This window comes from Eurosta solidaginis, chromosome 1 (assembly GCF_040869045.1).
Source record: "Eurosta solidaginis isolate ZX-2024a chromosome 1, ASM4086904v1, whole genome shotgun sequence".
Classification (NCBI taxonomy): domain Eukaryota; kingdom Metazoa; phylum Arthropoda; class Insecta; order Diptera; family Tephritidae; genus Eurosta; species Eurosta solidaginis.
Genome location: NC_090319.1, coordinates 270,720,162 through 270,735,077, shown reverse-complemented (window position 1 = coordinate 270,735,077; position 14,916 = coordinate 270,720,162). Strand labels below are relative to the sequence as shown.

At 38.0% G+C, this 14,916-nt stretch overlaps 1 pseudogene; it reads right to left on the bottom strand.

Moving 5' to 3' along the window:
- The window catches only part of LOC137250091 (melanization protease 1-like), a 130,568-nt pseudogene that overhangs the window by 74,269 nt on the left and 41,383 nt on the right, over positions 1-14,916 (bottom strand).

Genomic DNA, 14,916 nt, shown 5'->3' with positions numbered 1-14,916 from the left:
ATTAATGAGGGTTTTAAAAGCGAGTGGCCCTTAGATGTATATGTGAAGGCGTTCTCGTGATATCCACCAAAATGTGGACCAGGTGATCCAGAAAATCATCTGTCGGGTACTGCTAATTTATTTATATATGCAATACCACTAACAGTATTCCTGCCAAGATTCCAAGGGCTGTTGATTTCGCCTTGTAGAACTTTTTCATTTTCTTCTACTTAATATGGTAGGTGTCACACCCATTTTACAAAGATTTTTCCAAAGTTATATTTTGCGTCAACAAACCAATCCAGTTACCATGTTTCATCCCTTTTTTCGTATTTGGTATAGAATTATGGCATTTTTTTCATTTTTCGTAATTTTAGATATCGATAAAGTGGGCGTGGTTATGGTCAGATTTCGCCCATTTTTTATACCAAGAAAAAGTGAGCTCAGGTAAGTACGTGGGCTAAGTTTAGTAAAGATATATCGGATTTTGCTCAAGTTATTGTGTTAATGGCCGAGCGGAAGGACAGACGGTGGACTGTGTATAAAAACTGGGCGTGGCTTCCACCGATTTCGCCCATTTTCACAGAGAACAGTTACCGTCATAGAATCTATGCTCCTACCAAATTTGAGAAGGATTGGTAAATTTTTGTTCGACTTATGGCAATAAAAGTATTCTAGACAAACTAAATGAAAATGGGCGGAGCCACGCCCATTTTGAAATTTTCTTTTATTTTTGTATTTTGTTGCATCATATCATTACTGGAGTTGAATTTTGACTTAATTTACTTATATACAGTAAAGATATTAAATTTTTTGTTAAAATTTGAATTAAAAAAAATTTTTTTTTAAAAAGTGGGCGTGTTCTTAATCCAATTTTGCTAATTTTTATTTAGCACATATAGAGTAATAGTAGTAACGTTCCTGCCAAATTTCATCATGATATCTTCAACGACTGCCAAATTACAGCTTGCAAAACTTTTAAATTACCTTCTTGTAAAAGTGGGCGGGGCCACGCCCATTGTCCAAAATCTTACTAATTTTCTATTCTGCGTCATAACATCAACCCATCTACCAAGTTTCGTCGCTTTATCTGTCTTTTGTAATGAGTTATCGCACTTTTTCGGTTTTTCGAAATTTTCGATATCGAAAAAGTGGGCGTTGTTATAGTCCGATATCGTTCATTTTAAATAGCGATCTGAGATGAGTGCTCAGGAACCTACATACCAAATTTCATCAAGATACCTCAAAATTTACTCAAGTTATCGTGTTAACGGACGGACGGACGGACGGACATGGCTCAATCAAATTTTTTTTCGATCCTGATTATTTTGATATATGGAAGTCTATATCTATCTCGATTCCTTTATATATGTACAACCAACCGTTATCCAATCAAACTTAATATACTCTGTGAGCTCTGCTCAACTGAGTATAAAAATACAAGTTGGTCGAATTTCGACCACGGGCGATACTAGTCTAGATCATTTGTCTATTTGTATGAATTAAGCGGGGGTTGCCCTTATTGCCTTAAATGTATGAAAACATTTATTTGAAGCAATTTTTAATTTATAATTTATTGAATAATTTGGGAAAAATTTAAACAACGTAACATCAGGACGGACATGGAGACAGCTGTTTCGATTATACTTTGTAAATCTCTTCAAAGCCTTTTCTCCCGGGAGTGGGATGGTTGAAGTGTTGCAAACGCATTCAGCCACGTCATGCCTTAGTTGTTGTAAACCTTATCCCAATTGCCTTCCTTACATATTTTATTCATTTTGCACAATACATACTTTGTATGTTATCATGTGTTAAAGTTATGATTGTTGGTAAGGCGGTTTCAAAGCAGTGCACTGACTTTACCACTTTATTGGTAGATCTACCAAGAAATAAATTTGTTTATGAAATAAATGTGGTAAATGAGCACGCAAATATTTCCCTGCGCTATTTTCATCAGTTTTATGTTTAAATAAACGATAACATGTCAAAGTCGGGTATTTTGTGGCAGAATTTTTGGTACATTGGAGAAATGTTGTCGTAATTAGACGTTTCGGTAAATTTTCTTCAGTATTTCAAACTCGAAATACCGAAATACAAATTTACATGTATTTTTATACCTTTCATGAAAATGAAATGGTATATTAATTTCGTCACGAAACCGAAAATTGTAAGTCCTTAAAGGAAAATAGATAGACCCACCATTAAGTATACCGAAATAATCAGGTTGAAGAGCTGAGTTGATTTAGCCATGTCCGTCTGTCCGTCTGTCCGTCTGTCTGTTTGTATGCAAACTAGTCCCTCAATTTTTGAGATATCTTGATAAAATTTGGTGAGCAGGTGTATTTGGGTGTCCGATTAGACATTTGTCGGAACCGACCGGATCGGACCACTATAGCATATATCCTCCATACAACCGATTTTTCAGAAAAAGAGGATTTTTGTGATATCTTACCCAATTTAACAGATTGAAGCTTCAAACTTCACCATATACTTTCGTATATTGCACATATTTTTGCCTGAAAAAATTTATGAGATCGGTCGTATATATAGTATATATCCCCCACAACCGATGGTTCAGATAAGGAACTTTTCGTAATTACTGCCCTATTTTAAGAGCTAGAGGCTTCAAATTTCAGCGAATGCTTACGTATATAGCATATATTGTTGTCTGAAAAAATCAGAAAGATCGGTGGTATATATAGTATATATATGGTGGTATATATAGTATATATATATAGTATATATATATATATTTTCGCAAATTTTAGCCCCATTTTAACAGCTAGAAGCTTCAAATTTCACCGAATATTTACTTATATAGCATATATTGTTGTCTGAAAAAATCATAGAGATCGGTTGTATATATAGTATATATCTCATACAACCGATTGTTCAGATAAGAAACTTTTCGCAATTTCTACCCCATTTTAACAGCTATAAGCTTCAAATTTCACTGATTGCTTACGTATATAGCATATATTGATGTCTGAAAAAATCATTGAGATCGGTGGTATAAATAGTATATATCTCATACAACCGATTGTTCAGATAAGAAACTTTGCGCAATTTCTGCCCCGTTTTAACAGTTAGAAGCTTCAAATTTCACAAAATGCTTTCGTATATAGCATATATTGTTGTCTGAAAAAATCATAGAGATCGGTGGTATATATATTATATACTTCATATAAACTGTCATATTGACCCCTTTTTTACGGCTAGAAGCTTCAAGATTCATCAAATTTCATCAAATAGTTACGTTTACGTCATATATTTTTGAAATACGTGATTCGTAGCCATAGTTTTTACATGCAGACCACAAAAAACGTGAAGCATTGCATCCTCACACAGATTACCTACCTATTTTTTATTTTATATTTATCTTAAAAATCGTTTAGATATGTTCAAATTTCACCAAATGCTTACGTGTATAGCATATATTGTTGTCTGAGAAAATCATAGATACCGGTGGTATATATAGTATATATCCCATACAACCGATTGTTCAGATAAGAAACTTTGCGCAATTTCTTCCCCATTTTAACAGTTATAAGCTTCAAATTTCACCGATTGCTTACGTATATAGTATGTATTGTTGTGTCAAAAAATCATAGAGATCGGTGATATATATAATATATATATGATGGTATATATAGTATATATATAGTATATATATATTTTTTTTACGATTTCGGCCCCATTTTAACAGCTAGAAGCTTCAAATTTCACCAACTGCTTACGTGAATAGCATATATTGATGTCTGAAAAAATCATTGAGATCGGTGGTACACATAGTATATATCTCATACAACCGATTGTTCAGATAAGAAACATTTTCGCAATTTCTGCCCCGTTTTAACAGTTAGAAGCTTCAAATTTCACAAAATGCTTACGTATATAGCATATATTTTTGTCTGAAAAAATCATAGAGATCGGTCGTATATATATTATATACTTCATATAAACTGTCATTTTGACCCCTTTTTTACGGCTAGAATCTTCAAAATTCATCAAATTTCATCAAATAGTTACGTTTTCGTCATATATTTTTGAAATACGTGATTCGTAGTCATAGTTTTTACACGCAGACCACAAAAAACCTGAAACTTTGCATCCTCACACAAAGTACCTACCTGTTTTTTATTTTATATTTATCTTAAAAATCGTTAAGGTATGTAGATCTGTTCACTATATATTTCTTATCTTATACATCCGATTATTCGGAGATTACGAACGGGATAAGATTATTGTTCAGCCCCATTCATGAAAGGTATGAAGTCTTCGGCACAGCCGAAGACAGTCCCGTTCTTACTTGTTTTGTTTTGTTTACATGTTTTTTTAAAAGTGTTATTTCCGTGACATGTGCTAAATCGAAAAAATCTACCAACTTCTACCACTATTTTAATCTTTTGTCTACCAACATTCTCATTTTAAAAGCCCGTGCACTGTTTCAAAGAGACTGGTATTTTTGCCTTTGTTCTATTTATAGAACTACAAAGAATTAACCAATGTTGTCTATTTAGACTCCTGGGAGAAAAGGCTTTGAAGAGATTTACAATGTAAAATCGAAACAGTTGTCGCCTTGTCCGTCCTGATGTCACGTTGTTTAAATGTCTACCAAATTATTTAATAGAACTTTTGAAGACGCTGCAACAGCTGGATTTTGTTTACCCAACAAAAATGGACAAAATATTCACCCAGCTTTAAGCACCGTTTTCATTATGGCATATATGTCGTCAAATGTTGCCAAAATAATGAAAACGGGCAGCCAAATAATGTCAGTTGCGTTTGCAGTCAGGTTTGACAGCTCACTGTCAGACAAAATGGCATCCAAGTGAAAACGACCGAATTTCAGTTTGCCAGCGCAGTTAGAAACGTTTGACACACAAAAAAGATTTGCCAACATGCTGGCAAATCTGTCATTAAACGAACAATTCTTGTTTGTTTGTATACGAACGATCTCTGGAACGGCTCAACCGATTTAAATGAAATTTGGCACAGAGATAATGTATCACTTTCTAAGACTTTCTACTTAGGTGTTGCCACTCAGAATGTCTCACAAGGTTGCCACCTATTCGAAATTTAAAAAAAATTGCATGACATACCGATATATCAAACGAAAGGTATTTCACTCCGCATTACAATAGGGACATTTCTGAGTAGGCTTGCCATTTAGGGTTGCCACCTATTCGAAATTTAAAAAAATTGCATGAGATATGCCGATATGGGTATCAAACGAAAGGTATCTCACTCCGCATTACAATAGGAACATTTTTGAGTAGGGTTGCCATTTAGGGTTGCCACCTATTCGAAATTTAAAAAAATTGCATGAGATATGCCGATATGGGTATCAAACGAAAGGTATTTCACTCCGCATTACAATAGGGACATTTTTGAGTAGGGTTGCCATTTAGGGTTTCCACCTATTCGAAATTTAAAAAAATTGCATGAGATATGCCGATATGGGTATCAAACGAAAGGTATTTCACTCCGAACTACAATAGGGACATTTTTGAGTAGGGTTGCCATTTAGGGTTGCCACCTATTCGAAATTTAAAAAAATTGCATGAGATATGCCGATATGGGTATCGAACGAAAGGTATTTCACTCCGCATTACAATAGGAACATTTTTGAGTAGGCTTACCATTTAGGGTTGCCACCTATTCGAAATTTAAAAAAAATTGTATGAGATATGCCGATATGAGTATCAAGCGAAAGGTATTTCACTCCGCATTACAATAGGGACATTTTTGAGTAGAGTTGCCATTTAGGGTTGCCGCCTATACGAAATTTAAAAAAATTGCATGAGATATGCCGATATGGGTATCAAACGAAAGGTATTTCACTCCCCATTACAATAGGGACATTTTTGAGTAGGGTTGCCGTTTGGGGTTGGAGTAGTTGGAGGACGTAATGGATAGGTCAGCTTCAAATTCTGCAATTTTCGTTCACCCAGTCGGTAGTACCACTGATAAAAGGAAGCGGGTGAGAAAACTGACTGAAAAATGGACAGCCGAGCAAACGGAGAGGCTATTGCAGGAAGTAGAGGTCAGGGAGGGGACCTTGAATTTTCTTTCGCCTCAATACAGGGACCGGAATTTAAGGGAGGCTCAATGGGAAGATGTGGCGGACATTTTAAAGATGCCGCGAGGTATCTGCCAAGTGGAACAGCCTGCGCTGCTCTTTCCGCGTGATTTCTTTTTTTCTTTATATATATACTAGCCTTTACCCGCGGCACCGTCCGCAAGGAGAAAATGAAATATATGGGCTATTCACGTTATCCTGCTTACAAGTTATCTGTTTAAACATTTTTTTTTATCTAATGCACTTTATTTTTGTAAATGAGTAAAAAAAAGATCTATATGAGCTGATAACCTGATCGGATCCAACAAATGATCCCGAATTTATCCAGAAAAAGCCACGAATTGACCCCGACGATATCGCGGACGGATCCCGAAAACCATCCAGAAACGCCTGGAAGGGTCTCCAAAAGTTCCCGGAATAGTCCCAAAAAAACTCGAAATGACAACGACACGATTCTAGGCCTATCCAGAGAACCACACAGAAATGATGCCGGAAGGGTCCCCAAGCGATCCCGTACAGATCCCGAAAACCCTCCAGAAATGATGCCAAAAGGGTCCCCAAATCATCCCGTATTAGTCGAGAAAAAGTCCCAAAATGACCCCGTCGGGATCCCGGGCGGATAGCCAAAACCATCTAGAAATGATGCCGGAAGGCACCCCAAATGATCCCGTATTAGTCGAGAAAAAGTCCCAAAATGACCCCGACGGGATCCCGGACGGATACCCCAAACCATCTAGAAATGATGCCGGAAGGTACCCCAAATGATCACGAAAAAATCCCGAATTGACCCCGATGGGATCCCGGACGGAACCCAAAAAGCAACCAGAAATGATGCCGGTAGGTACCCAAATGATCCCGAAATAGTCCCGAAATGACTCCGTCGCTGTCAAAAATATTTACTTAACGTTTGACGTCAGTGGTGAAAACTGGATGTCAATCGACTGACACCACAATTTGATGACAGTCTTTGGCACACACTGCTATATCGACTTCATGCCAGTTTTTAATATGTAATGAAAACACATTTGACACCAAATCGCCAAGGTGACAGTTATGTCAATATTTGATGTCAGTGATTTTGACATAGTGAAAACCAAGCATTAGAGAAATATATATCTAGTTCCAGAGCTGATATCCAACATTATTCTCTAAATATTCATTATTTAATTACTCATCATCAAATGTAAAGTGCTTAAATGAGTATCCAATAAATTTTTCCAGTTAATATTCTATAGTATATATCTAGTTAAGGTGGAGTTAAAAAAAATATTCACCTACCACCACAAAGCCAACAGCTGTTTATTGTGAGAAATATACACCTAGTTGGTAGCAGTAATGAAGCGTTATAAGTTAAAAATTATTTACATATACATGTTTTATTTCATTTTCATGAAAAGCTGTTCAACTAGAGAACCACACTTGAGTACCAACTTGTACTATCTTTTTTCAACTTAAGTATCAGCATTTTTTGCTTTATAAAAAATGTCCTTTTTTTTGGTGAGAAAGCTATGATTCTCAAGTTGCACAAATGCTTGTTGGGTTTTTTTCGACGCCATTCCAAACGAACGTAAATAACTGATAGGTTAACTATAGTTTGACCCTGCCAGATCAGACGCTTAAGCTCGGCTCAAACTTCAGTTAACGTAGACTCAAAAACTGCAGAATAAGTTCACGCATAGTTTAACTGACAAACTAAGTTGAACTTGTACTGAAAAACCGGGACTAAAATAAACCAAAAAAAGACCGGCAGTTCCAATTCGGACTTGAGGGGTTGATAACTCTCAATAGAAGCACTTTCTGGTAAAAAAAAAGTTCGTTTTCGTTTTAAGTACACAAAAGTACATAAGTATTGATGTTCAAAACTTATTTCCCTCGAAACACATGCCCATAAAAGTGAATAGTTTTGGGAAAGATTCTTCAATTATATTTAAAAAGAAAACGGTGGAACAAGCTGGTTAAGGTTAAAGTTGTTCGAGGACCACCGTGCAGCTTTTCTCGCTGTAATCGAATTTATGATTGGATGTCTATTACCGAAATTACACGAATTCTTCTGATTTCATTTTTCACCTTATACATATATAATTTTATATTGCATACCATTAGTGTACTCTAATAGTGCGGTCCAAGGGAATTCATCTATCGCCGTTACAGTGCCACCAAAGATTCGATTGTTAAGCGATTTACCACATTGTGGATATGTTAATAACAAACTAGAGATTTTGTTGTTGTTGTCTGATGTGATACTTCGATCGAGGTAATTAGGAGGACAACATATCTAAAACTTCAACAAAATGTAAGTTAAGGAGCCCAAGGACTAGGGCTCCAAAAAGTTAAAGTTGGGGGCCGCCCTGCGGCCCCATTGCAACCTGAAAAGATCCAAATAAAAATAGCTTTTTCCGCTTAACGATATTTACCATTTATTCTTCCTCAATGTCAAGAACAGACTGACTCTATCATTCACTTAACCTAAGCTCTAAGCTTCTACATTAATCTAAGTGATTTCATAATTGCTGACACTGCACTTCCCACGGTTTGCCAAAATAATATTTTTCGCTTGTGTGGCGAATCACACGGCTTGCATTTTGTCCGCATATCATATCGCTTACGCTGCAGTTCCCATGGATTGCATTTTGTCTGCTTACACAATATGATATCGGATCGTTGGCTTTGCTTGTGTTTGTTGAAGTGTGGTGTCAGCACATTCTTACAAGTAAGTGTGTCTGCCCCCTTGTTAAGTACCCCCCCTTTAAACATCTGCGTCCCGCAGATGAGCTCCTTTTTCAGAAGGATCCTTTGCATGGCTTGGCTGGTCCTGATCTGTGGTCTGATTTAGTCTAGGAAAGTTGATTGTAGTAGTGAGTTTTCTCCAGATAATGTAGCATACGGCTGCTAGAACGGCCAAGGCAAGTGCGTCAAAAATTAGCGAAAAGTGAAAATTGTTGCCAAGTTGTTTAAGCTGATTAATATTTTCCATGCTCAGGCCGTGAATGTAGTTAAGGTTCAATTTTAGTCCTTCGCTCGTGATGTTTACCAAGGGCGGTGGCAGGGCCTGCGCTGTGCGTACTGATCTGCTGGTGAATGTTTGATTTCCCACCGTGACTGTTTCGTTGTTCAAAATAATGACGTACGTTCCATTTAGGGTTGTGGAGTAGTTCTTCCCTTGTAATAGGCCTTCAAAGTTTGTAACAAATATTGTTGAGTCTGTGATCATCTCGACGGTTTTGGTGTTGTCTGGTTCAAAGCGGCATTTGGCATCGCCACCTTTAACTAGCCTAGCTAGGCACCCGTTTTCCCGTAGTTTAGTCAGGGATTTGGGAGAGCAAATTGTTGTGTTGCTGGTCGAAGGGCAATCCTCGGTCACCCCAAACGTTTCAACTTCGTTTATTAGCATTTTTTTATAGCTGAGGTCAACGTGTTGTCCTTTTATAACAGCGGCCCGTGTTATTAGGAGTCGGTAGCCATCTGGTTTTACCTTTGGCATTGAGAGTACGTACAAAAGTGTGCTACCGTTTGAATACACGGAGGCCGACCCGTACTCTATGGCTTCAATGGTGTTCTGATATGGTAGGGAATCTTCCTCCATTATGAGCCTTCCAATCTCGTCTTGATCAAGAAGATTTGTGTTGATTACGCCAGATTTCGCCATTTGGCACGCTTGGACGACTTCTGACACCTGTTCCTTCAAGATAAGGACTTTGCTTAGGTCAAGTAGTTCGATATTCTCCTCGCTAATGTTTTTGCTTATAGCGTTAATGTGGAGCATCGCTTCGTTTGCTTTCTCGATTGCCTCGCGGGTACCGTTGAATAGTTTTTCGTTGACCCGGTACTGGTGATTGTTGTTTATTATCACGTCATTCATGCTTCGAAGAATATAGTCCCAATCCGCTGCATCTGGAGACCCAGCTATCCACTTCCATGCTGAACCAATCCAGTCAATGGAACGTACCCTTCGTGATTTGCTTATTTGTAGTTCGTCGAGACGCAGCTTAGTTTGATTTAGGTGGAATTGTAGCACAGTCCGCACAGCCCTGCTTGTAATATCGTGCTCTGTTGACTCCATCAATTTGACCAAAGCCGTGTTGAAGTAGTTTAGGTCGACCACATGGACTAAACTGAAGTGTCCGTTCAGGATCCAACCACGCCCGTGCTCAATAGTTACTAGTGGGGAGCCATAATTGTAGATGTTGAGGCCGTACACGCCAGATATTAAAAATAAACTGTGTTCCATTATGGAGAGAAAAAAAACTCATTAGTGTTGGTAAGATTAGTATTGACCATTTTTTGTTTTTAGGCACTTTTATTATTTATCCCAGGGACGGTGAACTAATAATAAATGGTTACATAATGTAAATATTGTTTTCTTTCGTATTTTTTCCTTTTATTATTATTATTTAAAGAACATTCTATTGTATAATAAAAAAATCTTTCCACACTAAGGGAAGAGTTAGAAAAAAAATTTTGTGTGCTTTTTTGAAGTTTATTATTTTATTTATGTGTTTTTTGTTGCGTTTAAATGTATTCCTATATCCTACCACCGTCCCCGGCTACCCATCGTGGTACTTGGAAGGTCCACAGGATCCGAGAGCATGGATATGAAAGGGAGGTAGTTTGTAATTCTTTACTTTTGTTTGAAAGGTAGCGTTAAAGGCTACTACCCTTGGATCCTGCCGCCTTACAAAAACTCGTGGTAAAGAAGCTGAGGAAAGAGGATAATATTTCTAAGAATTACTGAAATGTTTCCTCTTTACCCCCTTCTTTAAAGTTTTTTTTTTTTTTTTTTTTGTTTTTTTTTATTGTCTAATTTGCCTTTTTTAGTAAGCGCATAATTAGTTTTTTGTTGTGGGCAGATTTCTTAAGAAAAAATTTTATTTTTTATTTTGCCTCTTTTATTAAGCGTGTAATTAATATTCTTGTGGGCAGATATTGCTTCATTAAAAAAAATTTTTTAAACGAAAAATCGTTTCCTCTGTTTTTTTGTATTTTTTTGTTGTTGTTTTTTTTTTTTGTTTTTTGCAATATTTTATGTTGCCTCTTTAATCGCTTATGTGGTTTGTTATAGAAAAGATCTTTGATCTTGAAATTGACGCCTTTTCGCGTCGTCTGTGCTATAGAATTTCAAATCTTTGGGTCCCTTATTGGGACATCTTTTTGTTGTTGACTTCCCGTGGTGACCTTTTTATCTTTTTTTTTTTTTTTTTTTTTTTATGTTGGCGTATTTTTTATCTGCGCTTTATGAATCCTTTTGCCAGTGTCTGTGAGCAATGTCACTGTATTGTCTTTACCAACCGTTTCTTTTTTGTAAAGTGCCTTTTGTTTAGATTTTATCTGTTTATCCCTGACGTAAATCTCATCTCCTGGCCTAAATTCCTTAGCTCTTTTCCTTTTTTTATTCAATCGGAGATTTCTTAACTCCTGGTTTCTCTTGATTTGTTCCCTAATCTCCTTGTGGACCCTACTTTTGAAGTTGGTTAGGCCTTGGTAGTTAATTCTTTCGGTTCTGTTGAAAAATATGTCGCTAGGCTTCCTCTTTGTTACAGAGTGTATTGTTGTGTTGTAACGATCGACAGCAATATACACCAATTCCTTTGGTCTAGCGTTATTAATTTCTTTCCGGAGGCACCGATAAATCTCAATAATGGTAGAGTGGAATTTTTCGATCTGGCCGTTTACTTCACTTCTTTGAATTGGAGTCTGATATAGTTCGATTCCCAAACCTCTTATGTAGTTACATACCAATGGAGTCATAAATCCCCTCTCATTGTCGGTGACTATCATTTTAGGAGTTGTGAAATAGTGTATTACTTTGGCTAGCTTAGCGCGGAGAGTGACGGATGCTTTATTTTTAATGTGGAAAAGCTTGGCAAATTTTGAAAATTTGTCTATGCAAGATAAAAATTTCTCCCCTTGAATTTCAAAAATGTCCACATGCATTATTTCGCATGGATATTTCGGCACTGGGGTCTCTTTTATCGGTGGTACTGCCGGATGCCTATCATACTTGTTAGCAAGGCAGGTTTCACAGTTAGAAGTGAAATTTTTTATCTTACTAGCCATTTTGGGAAAATAATACTTTTCCAAGATTTGTTCCCTATTTTCTTTTGAGTTTCTATGGGCCCTCCTATGTTCTGTCTCTATTATACCGCAAATCCTATCCTCGTTGGCCACATCCTCGACCACCCTCTGAGTTATCCTAATTTTGTATAAAAGGAAATTTTCTATATATACTTCTTGTAGGAGTTGTAAGTAACTTTCTGGAATCTTTATTCCATTTATGAGTGCCGGGTTTAGGCGTTCCTTCAAGGCTTCGGTTAAGCTGGACTTTTCAATTACATCTAGTCTCACATAATGACGAGTGAATCCTGGATGTGGGTTTTCAACACAAGTCATTGCATTCCCCTCCGTAAAAATTATTTGGTTTCGGAAAACGTGTAAAGGGGCTTCAACGTGTGGAATAAGGTCCGAAGAATCCTGTTCAGCACTGTGAGCTGTCCCCTCGTCACTTCTAGCTTCTGTTGGTGCATCGTTGGGTTCCGATGGTGCTGTCAAATGGTTTGCCTGGCATGGAATTCTGGAGAGAGCATCCGCCACGACATTCGATTTACCAGGAGTGTAAATCAATTCGTGGTTATACTCTTCTATTCTAGCCTTCCACCTCTTCAACTTGGCGTTATAGTTTCGACTTCCTAACGCAAAAGTGAGAGGCTGGTGGTCAGTGAAAATTCTAACTTTTTTCGCCCCATAGAGGTAGGATCTCAAGTTGTCTAGAGCCCAAACTATAGCCAACATTTCCTTCTCGTTTGTGGCATAGTTTTCCTCTGTTCTGCTTAAAGATCTTGAGATGTAGGCGATGGGTCGATCTTTCCCTGTTTCTCCTTGGGATAGCACCCCACCAATGGCATAGTTTGAGGCGTCGGTGGTAAGGTTGAACGGTTTTTCGAAATCTGGAAATGCGAGAATATCTGAGGAAACGAGTAGTTTTTTTTAGAGTATCGAAGGCCTGAAGGGCCTCGGAATTCATTTTGATACGCACTCTTCTAGATTGGTTTGCCTTGACCTGCGAATTCTCACCGCGTGTGAGATTGGTCAAGGGTTTAGCAACCTTAGCGTAATCTCGAATGAACTTTCGGTAATACGACGTCATTCCCAAAAAGCTTTTTAGTTCCTTAAGCGTTTCTGGGGGTGAGAGGTTCTCTATAGCTTGGACCTTTGAAGGATCTGCCTTCATCCCGTCGGATGTTATTACATATCCCAGAAATTCTACTTCCGTTCTCATAAACTTAGTTTTTTCCAAATTCACTCTCAAATTAGCATCCGCAAGCCGTTTAAACACTATCTCTAAATTTACTAAATGTTCGTCGGTACTTTTTCCAAAGACAATAATGTCGTCGATATACACGTAGCATATCCTCCCTATATACTCTTTAAGAACGTCATCAATCATTCGCTGGAATATAGCCGGAGCGTTTTTTAACCCAAAAGGTAATCTCAGAAATTCGTACTTTCCATTCATTGTTGAAAACGCTGTTTTGGGTATATCTGTTTCTTTCATTGTGATTTGGTGAAAGCCTGAGGTCAGATCTATAGTTGTGAAATATTTTGCGTTCCCTAAACTGGCCAGCGTTGCATTAATATCTGGGATAGGATAGGCGTCTGGCACGGTGACTGCATTCAGACGTTTGAAGTCCACTACCATTCTATACTGCTTTTCACCAGAGGGTTTGGGTTTTTTCGGAACTACCCAAATAGGAGAATTGTACGGGCTTTTGGATGGTCGTATAATTCCTTCTTCAAGCAACTCAGTAATTTGTTTTTCTACCTCTTCCCTCATGTTTGCAGGATATGGGTAACTTTTCGTGTATATGGGCTCATTCGTGGTAGTCTTTATCTCAGCTCGAACTGTGGTTTTAATATTTGATTTGATGTTAAGTGGACCGAACAAATGAGAATACTTTTCTATCATGGCTTTTAGGCTTGGGAGAATTGCGTCGGGTATATCGTCAGTTTCGAAAAAATTTAGGCTTCCTACGACTTTGTTTTTGAGCGGAATTCTTATATTGGGATCTATTGTAAGGACATGTTTTTTCCTGTCTATGACGGCACCCAGTTCTTTGAGGGTGTCATCGCCTATTATCCCATCAAACGAGCTTAAACCAGGAAGTGCGTAAAAGGTCACCATAGCTTCGTTACCAGCATTCTGGAAAAATCTCCCGCTGATTTTTTTGTTTATTACTACAGGTCCCGCTACGGTGGTTACTGAGAAAGGTGGATTGACTGGGACTGTATTAGTTGCCAATTCAGGTTTTATAAAATTTTTATTTGCCCCTGTGTCAACTAAGAACTTTAGGGCTACTTTGTTTGGTGTCAAACAAGTGAGATAGGGTATACTGGATTGCGCGGTAGTGCTCATATGAAATAGGCTGGTGGCCCGTCCGCCATAAAATTTACCTGCTGGAAGTTGTCTTCTGTCGATTCAGCATACGTCGAAGGTCCGCTTTCTACATCTGCGCTGTTGGCTTCCATGTTGTAGAGCCTCTGCTGTTTGGGCATCTTTTCAATCGATGATGCAGGTCCCCTTTTGAAGGCGTTGTAATTCGTCGGTCGGTTCATGTAGTTCACCTGTCTGGTTTGAACACTGTCGTCGACATCCATTCTTTCCGCAGGTCTTGGGGCTGCGGGTCTAGCAGGAGGTGCGGTGTTCGTCCCTTGATTGCCTTGGAATCTGTTGTAGGATGACCGGCCATTCCCTTGAGTATTGTTCCGATTCGTCCAGTTGTATGTAGACCGTGATCGAGGAGGTAACGGTGGTCTCTGAGTAACTTGCGACAGGGTATTGGTGGGGACAATTACTCTATTTG